Source organism: Poecilia reticulata, linkage group LG15, assembly GCF_000633615.1.
Source record: "Poecilia reticulata strain Guanapo linkage group LG15, Guppy_female_1.0+MT, whole genome shotgun sequence".
NCBI lineage: Eukaryota > Metazoa > Chordata > Actinopteri > Cyprinodontiformes > Poeciliidae > Poecilia > Poecilia reticulata.
The window spans coordinates 13,649,272-13,657,764 of record NC_024345.1 but is presented as its reverse complement, the minus strand read 5'-3'; the positions used below and the strand labels follow the sequence as shown (position 1 = coordinate 13,657,764).

Here is an 8,493-nt window from a genome sequence, read left to right as displayed (position 1 = left end):
ATTACCTGACCATGTTGGTAGATGGTGAGTGCCTGATGAAATGACGACTTTATCCCATAAAGCAGAAAGAAATAACTCTTCCCTGTTTCAGCCACTGTTTGAAGATTCTCACAAAACCTGCTTGTGGCACTGACAAGTTCTTAGAATAGTTTATCTCCTGCCAACATATCATTAAACTGGTAGAGCAGGAATGATGGGGTCAAATGATGAGAAGTGTAAAAACAATGACACATCCCATCATTTCACTATCATAAGTGATCATCTTAGCATACAAGTATGATTCAAGTGTCTATGATGGGTAAGGCAATTCATAGCATAAAGTTCTGCTTCAACCAAGTTTGAAAACTGATGCATAAGTTAATTACAATGGTAGGACGCTGAATAAGTTCCTAATTACTTTCTGTTTTGTCCTCTTACAATAGAAGTGTCTGCATTGTAGTTGTTTGTGTTGTTTGTGTTCTCATTTGGCTTTACAAATCAAATAGTTTACAGTTAACCTCATAGCTCAAGAATTCAATGAGAATGTCKAACTCAGTAATCCCATGATGATCTTACGTTACAAAAAATTCCACAGATCACGTTTGTACCCACTAACAGGATAGTAAAATATAATGTAACCTTTTCCATGTAAGATCTTGTTTTAGGATTGATTTTTGTGTGTGTTTTATTTATTTTTTTTAAATCCATCAGTTTAGTAAATTAAAAAAAGAAGACAAAGGATGGATGGACCATTCTTAAAGCTCAGAGATGATTTTGTATGAAGTCTTGTTATCCTGGTGGTGATGTTGCCTGGGGGCTTCAACCTCTGGCTGGGGTCTCCCATGGTAAATTGGCTTCAGGGAAGAGATTAGACAAAGGCTGATTCAAAAATTTAAGTTGGGTTTAGACTCTACAAAATGTGTGTGTGCGTGTGTGTGGTGCACCTGGTGGTCAAGACTTAGCTTCTTGGGGCTGAATCAAGAAGCTCAAACTATATAAAGCCTCTACCAAGTGGTACCACCACCTGCAGGGTCTGACATTGAGGTCAGGTTTTAAATTTATTTTTTTCCTGTAATCTGTGTCGTTTTCTAACTAAATATGTTGAGTGTTTATAAAGATATGGAAACAGTTTTAGTGTTCTGGMAAAAATGATACTGAAATAGCTTGTATTTCTGTCTGTTAAAGCTAAATARTTACAGTCTACTGTTGTTATGTTACTGCTTAAAGTAGTTCAACACAGTGAACCCCGAGGATGTCTCCGTTGGGATTTGAAAAATCAATGTGTCCGTCAGGTCCAATTGAAGTGATTAACCTGAGAGTTTAAATCAATCCCATCATCCATCTCCTGCTGAGAATTCCTCCCCTAGGCTGCTAAACATAGGGCAGAGACTTGCTCTCAGGGGGGATAAAGCCGGATGGAAGGTTTGACTGGGAAATCCCCTTGAAGAAGGAGGAGGGCAAAGACAAAAACATCTCATCATATATGAGCTAAGCATTTGGAAATGCATGTCCGGTTTGACAGAGGAAAGAAGGAGCTCTTTGTTTTTGTCTCCACTGGTAAATTGTCACTTCCTTCCAGGAACATGTGGCACAGGAGATGCAAAATGGCAGTGGCGATGTACGTAGAAATCTTATTTACAAACGTTTAGGTTTAGTTCAGCAGAAAGAAATAACTCTTCCCTGTTTCAGCCACACTTTGCAAACAGCTTTTGTTTTGATCCAAATTAATCAAACAAAGCACATTTGAGATTTTAAGGTTTTGTCTTGATGTAGCTTCAGTCATCCTCCCACTATTCGGCCAGGCTGCTTGTCTCTCAATAGAGTTCTAATAGAAAACTTACTTTGGTCTCAGTCCTTGCGTGATAAAATGTTTACAGAACAAAAACTGCATTTCCAACTTGATGCACAACAGCTTGAGGCCACATGTAAAAGAGCTAACTTCTGAACAGTGGTGGAGAAAGTACTCAAAAAATTTACTTAAGTAAAAGTACAAATACACAGACAAAAATGTACTCAAGTAAAAGTAAAACTACCACATTAACATTTGTACTTAAGTAAAARTAAAAAAGTACTGGSTTTTAAAAATACTTAAGTATTAAAAGTAAAAGTACTTGCTGAATGGATTAATTGCTAATATCATTAAGTGAACCGATCGTATTTAATTTTAATACATTAGAAATGTGCCATTTTAATGAACAATGCCTCATGAAGCATGTTTTTATTGTGTTTACTCTGTAACATAGTTTAGATTTAGATATGTGATTCTATGCATCATAATTTCAGGGATGGAAACATCTTGTCTCCTGTCCTAACATAACATGAACTTCACTTTTTTTGCCAGTAGTGGCATTTATTTTTATAGAAATCCAACAGAAAGGGGATGGAAAGAAGGTGGGTGGGGGAGGACAGGCAACCGAGGGGCCACGTAGCAGTTGTAGTCAAGACCACCTATGCAAGACCAAGTCAAGACCAGCACCCCGCGCTACGTGACACAAAAAATTAAGTTTTACCTATCAAAATTGCTTCTCAAATTGATCTGAAAGATCCACATTCCCATAAAAAACCTAGATATTAAATACTTAGAGCTGAAATAAATTTAATCAGAAAAGATCCGCCCAGAAAAATCAGATCGTCCCTGAATATCATACTACTGAATTATTGTGTGGTGTTGTTGACTGAGGTGTTGTTGACACCTCAGGTGTTGTTGACACCTCAGTCAACAACACCTCAGTCAACAACACCTCAGTCAACAACACCACACAATAATTCAGCGCCTGAGTGACAAACTTTTTTTCATCGCAGATGCAACATGTCTCTGTACAGCTAGCTTTGCTAGCAACACGTCCACGGAGCTWACCTTTCTTTAAGCTTTCCTTCCAAGTGACGCTAAAAGTTGGACGAAGTCCCCACCGTCTGTGAAAGCGAAGCGCTGCTGATTTCACATGTCGCCATATCAATTTATGCAGCGCTATTATAATACTGACGATTAGACAGACATCGCCTCCCTCTCAGAGGAACCACTGCGCATGTCTCAGAGCCGCGTGCGAGTAAAAGTGGAGGCGATGGGCGACAACAGACACGTAAGTCACGTTATTGCTTGGCTTTTACGGCGCCACCTTAAGTCCCTGAACTTCACGTTTTAATAATAATAATAATAATAATAATAATAATAATAATAATAATAATAATAATAATAATAATAAATTTTATTTCAAAGGCGCCTTTCTGGCAATCAAGGACACCGTACAAGAGTAAAAAGTAGTGACAGAAACAAATAAAATATAACAATTAACAATAGATAGAAATAAATAAAACAAAACAATGTATCTATATAAAATCTTTGTAAAATCAGGCAAACCAATTGTGTCATGTGGAAAAGGCAGATCTAAAAAGGTGTGTTTTGAGTTCGGTTTTAAAATTTGATAATGGCCTTATGTTTCTAAGGTATGGTGGTAATGAGTTCCATAGTTGGGAAGCAAAGCGACTGAAAGCTCTGCTCCCCATGGTGGTGAAACGGGCAGAGGGGACAGTGAAATGGATAGAGGAGGATGATCTGAGGGAGCGAGAGRGAATGGCAATATGAATAAGATTTGAAAGATATGGTGGGGAGAGATTGTAAAGGGCCTTGAAAGTGTACAGAAGAATTTTGTATTCTATGCGGAACTTGGTGGGCAGCCAATGGAGTCTTTGCAGGACAGGAGTGATGTGGTGCATGGATGGGGTTTTGGTAATGATAYGGGCAGCTGAATTCTGGACCAATTGGAGCTTATGAAGAGATTTCTGGGTGAGACCAAACAGAAGGGAGTTGCAATAGTCAAGGCGTGATGTCACAAGACAGTGAACAAGAATGGCAGTGGAATGGGGAGTAAGGGAGGGGCGAAGGCGATTGATGTTGCGTAGGTGAAAATAAGCCGAGCGGGTAATGTTATTAATGTGAGACTGGAAAGACAGGGTTCTGTCAAGGATGACACCCAGACTCTTTACCTGAGGGGAGGGATAAACGGGACAGTTATCAATTACAAGACTGAAGCTTTTGATTTTGGCCAGAGTAGATTTAGTACCAATGAGAAGAACCTCTGTTTTATCACTGTTAAGCTTAAGCAGATTTGAGGAGAACCAGGATTTTATTTCAGTCAAGCAGTCAGTAAGAGAAGACGGTGGGAGGTTGGAGGCGGGCTTACTGGAAACATAGAACTGGGTGTCATCTGCATAACAGTGGAAATCAACGTCATGCTTACGAAAAATATTGCCCAGGGAAAGGAGATAAATAATGAAGAGGAGGGGCCCTAAGACAGATCCCTGTGGAACTCCTGATGTGACAGGGGAAGGCTGGGAAGAGAAGGTTTTGATCCGAATGAACTGAGTGTGGCCAGAAAGATATGATTTAAACCAGTTTAGAGGTGTCTGTGTGATACCAATAGAGGAAAGTCTGTTGAGTAGGGTGGTATGGCAGATAGTGTCAAACGCTGCACTCAAATCAAGTAGAATGAGAAAGGACAGCAAGCCGGAGTCAGCTGCCATAAGGAGGTCATTAGTGATTTTTATGAGAGCTGTTTCTGTACTGTGGAGGAGACGAAAACCAGACTGAAACAGTTCATACAGRTTATTGTTGGATAAATAAGTGTGAAGTTGGGATGCTACTATCTTCTCAAGAATTTTGGAGATGAAAGGCAAGTTGGAGATAGGACGGAAATTATTCAGATTATAGTGATCAGCACCAGGTTTTTTTAAGATAGGGGTTATGGCAGCAATTTTAAATGATGCAGGAACTGTTCCAGTGGAGAGAGAGGAGTGAATAATGGCAGAGATAAGAGGGAGTATGGATGGGGCACAGGCTTTAACCAGGACTGTGGGAAGAGGGTCAAGCAGACAGGTGGACGACTTGGATTTGTGTATAAGGGTTGTAATTTTTGATGTTGTTGGGAGCTGGAAGGAAGAGAAGGAGTGGGCTGGAGGAGAAAGTTCAAGAGTAGGACAGGGGGATGTAACGAGTAATGCAACACTTTTGTAGAAATGTAGTGAAGTAGAAAGTACAGATACTTACTGTAAAATGTAGTGGAGTAAAAGTAGAAAGTATCCATTATTAAATCTACTTAAGTAAAGTACAGATACACTAAAATTGTACTTAAGTACAGTAACGAAGTATTTGTACTTCGTTACTTCCCACCACTGCTTCTGAAACACTATGACTGTAAGTAGAGTATTTCATTGATCCTATGTGCATTGCTAGGGGAGATAAAGCCGTGAGGCAAAGGTTGAAAAAATGTTTTTTATTGTCATGTTATGCTTTTTGTATTTAATATTAAGCCCCTCTGTTGGTCTAGTGGTTTATCCAGTTAATATACAACCCAACTTTGATATTTTGCTAAGTTAATCATGTAATACTGGACATCTTATCAAGTTGAAATATAATTGAAAAATGTATTCATTTCAGGAATGTCATTGAAAAAGTAAAACCTGCTCATTCTTATTACAGTTGACAATTATGGTTTGCTGCTAAAAACTCCTAAAAACTTGTTTCTAGAAAAACAATTTTCAGCTTTTGAATTGAATTATTGAAATAAATGTTCTGCTAAATGAGATTGGCTTTGAAAAGAACAAAGTTACCAAATCTATCATGCAGACTTGGCAAACAGACAGAGACCATCAAGTTTCTGAGAGGTATGAAGAAATGTGGTTAATAGGTTAACCACACATGGTTAATAGGTTAATTTGTGCCAATAACACTATCACGGCACTGATGATCGACACGCACGCATGCACACACATTTGTGAGGTAAAAATAAAGATAATTATATGTAAAAGTTCTTGCTTTGTAAAATATTATTATTTAGCAGTCAGACTTAGGATTCAGTGTGTGGTTCACAAAAAAATGTTTTCCTGACAGTCACAGTTGGTAAGAAATCATGTAATACTGGACATCTGATCAAGTTGAAATATCATTGAAAAATGTATTCATTTCAGGAATGTCATTGAAAAAGTAAAACATGCTCATTTTTATTACAGTTGACAATTATGGTTTGCTGCTAAAAACTCCTAAAAACCTGTTCCTAGGAAAACAATTTTCAGCTTTTGAATTGAATTATTAAAATAAATGTTCTGTTAAATGAGATTGGCTTTGAAAAGAGCAAAGTTACCAAATCTATCATGCAGACTGGGCAAACAGACAGAAATCATCAAGTTCCTGAAAGGTATGAGGAAATGTGGTTAATAGGTTTACCACACATAGTTAATAGGTTAATTTGTGCCAATAATACTATCACGGCACACACACGCACGCACGCACGCACGCRCGCACGCACGCACGCACGCACACACACACACACATTTGTGAGGTAAAAATAAAGATAATAATTATATGTAAAAGTTCTTGCTTTGTAAAATATTATTTAGCAGTCAGACGTAGGACTCAGTGTGTGGTTCACAAAAAATTTTTTTCCTGACAGTCACAGTTGGTAAGAAACAAAGATTCCCATTAAATTCCATAGGAAATGAATGCGGGTCATTTTGGACCCACTCACGGAAGAATGGGGTAGTGATATAAAACATGCTATTTCTTAAAATGTGTAAACAGTAAATAAAAAATTTGAATTGCATGATATCAATAACAGGGCTACACAGTGGCGCAGTTGGTAGCAAGAAGTTGGTAGCCTTGCAGCAAGAAGGTTCTGGGTTCGATTCCCAGCCCGGGTCTTTCTGCTTGGAGTCTGCATATTCTTCCTGTGCATGCATGGGTTTTCTCCGGGTACTCCGGTTTCCTCCCACAGTCCAAAAACATGACTGTCAGGTTAATTGGCCTCTCCAAATTCTACATAGATGTGTGTGTGTGCATGGTTATTTGTCCTGTGTGTCTCTGTGTTGCCCTGCGACAGACTGGCGACCTGTCCAGGGTGAAACCCGCCTCTCGCCCGGAACGTCGGCTAAAGATAGGCACCAGCAACCCTCCCGACCCCACTAAGAGACAAGGGTGTAAGAAAATGGATGGATATCAATAACATGTTTCTTGAGGAATATCTGGAATATGAAGTGATGAAAACTTTTCATTACAAAGATATTGCAAAAAGATGCAATATCTCACCGGGAAAAAATTTTTCTACGCAAAAGGACCCGGTGAGGGTTAATAATCTGTATTAATAACCAATATACATAAAGAGATTAAAAAGTTTTTTTTTTTTAAATAAAACCTTTTTTTAATGCATAAAGCATATCACTATTACACAGAGTATTTTATATTTGGACATTCACATAATGTACTATGAAGTAAAAGAATTCACAATTCGCCTTTTTTAGTTTCATAATAGTGTCTTAATATTTCATCACAACTTCCCTAAACTATTCATCCATTAGTACTGAAGCCTGGCCAGTTCATGTCACCATATTTAAAGGTTTCAGGTACTTTGAAACACGGAACCTTTCAACACTATTGCTCGAGGGAAATTTCCCAAAATACATTGTGCAGATCACTGACATGCAGCACAAACAAGGAGGCCCACAAATCTATCATTTACATCTTGATCTCCTCTGATCATGCCGCTGCGGTGTTTTTACGCTTTCTGCTGCTTGGTACCTGTTTGCCAACTTGTCTGACAAGTAATACGTGATAAGTGGCGGATGTAACCGGTAGAGATTTTACATGTGGCATAATTTTAAGATGGCATGATATTGACTCTGATTTTGTATTTTTTTTGGATTGAGATTTACTTCGTTTAATGCATTAGTTTCTAACATTATCTCCACATTCCCCACTTCCACAGCAGCATCCATGTTTGAGATGACTCTAGTCATATTTCTTCACTGTTTTACACTTTTTTACTAAGACTTTAATCAGTTAAGTAGCCAACTTTACTTTCTGTTATCACACATCAGGTTCTTTTAGCATAAGCTACAGCATAAGCTGTAGTTGATTTTATTAGTCACTTATTTGTGGACACAGTCACTGTTTTTAGAAGCTTTTGATACAATGGGAATGATCTTTAACAGTGGCCATTATAAAGCCAGCTATTTAGGTATATTGTAAACAGTTATAAATCCCCCATTCTCAGCACTGAGTTAATACTTGAAATCTGTTGTTTACTTGTTGATTCCCTTGTAGCTTTTTGAAGTGTGATTAAAAAAAGAGAGATTTAATTTGTTTCTCTAAGAACCTTTGAAGTTAAGTCAGGGGGAATAAAGTTGTGCCTTGTGTCCTTTGTGAAGTGTTCCTAACCAAGCTTTTTTGTCTACTCTGTCTTCTGCAGGTCTATCTTATCAAAGTAACTTACTCTGACTCCAGTTCCCATGTCATCTACCGAAGATATAGCAAGTTTTTTGACCTGCAGGTAAGTCACGCTTGCAAAAAAAAAAAAAAAAAAGTATTTCACAGCTTTAATTCTCATTTTCATATAATACTTCTCAAGGTTTCATATTTTTTGTTTAGGGTTGCCTCATCTGGTGTTGCTAATTATACTCAATAAAGTCTGTGTGACCTTAAGGCCCCTGCTTTCTGCTCAGCTGATGCAGATGCTTTGCTTTTGT

At 38.1% G+C, this 8,493-nt stretch overlaps 1 protein-coding gene across 2 annotated transcripts in view; it reads left to right on the top strand.

Annotated features, from left to right (window-relative positions):
- Positions 1–8,197: 8,197 nt before the first annotated feature.
- The window catches only part of LOC103476782 (SH3 and PX domain-containing protein 2A-like), a 52,864-nt gene continuing 52,568 nt past the window's right edge, over positions 8,198–8,493 (top strand). The window contains exon 1 of one of the 2 annotated variants that reach the window (XM_008429359.1): positions 8,198–8,297. The gene's annotated coding sequence lies outside the window, so the exon portion shown is untranslated. The remainder of the gene's footprint in view (positions 8,298–8,493) is intronic. The other variant, XM_008429357.1, reaches the window with a different exon arrangement.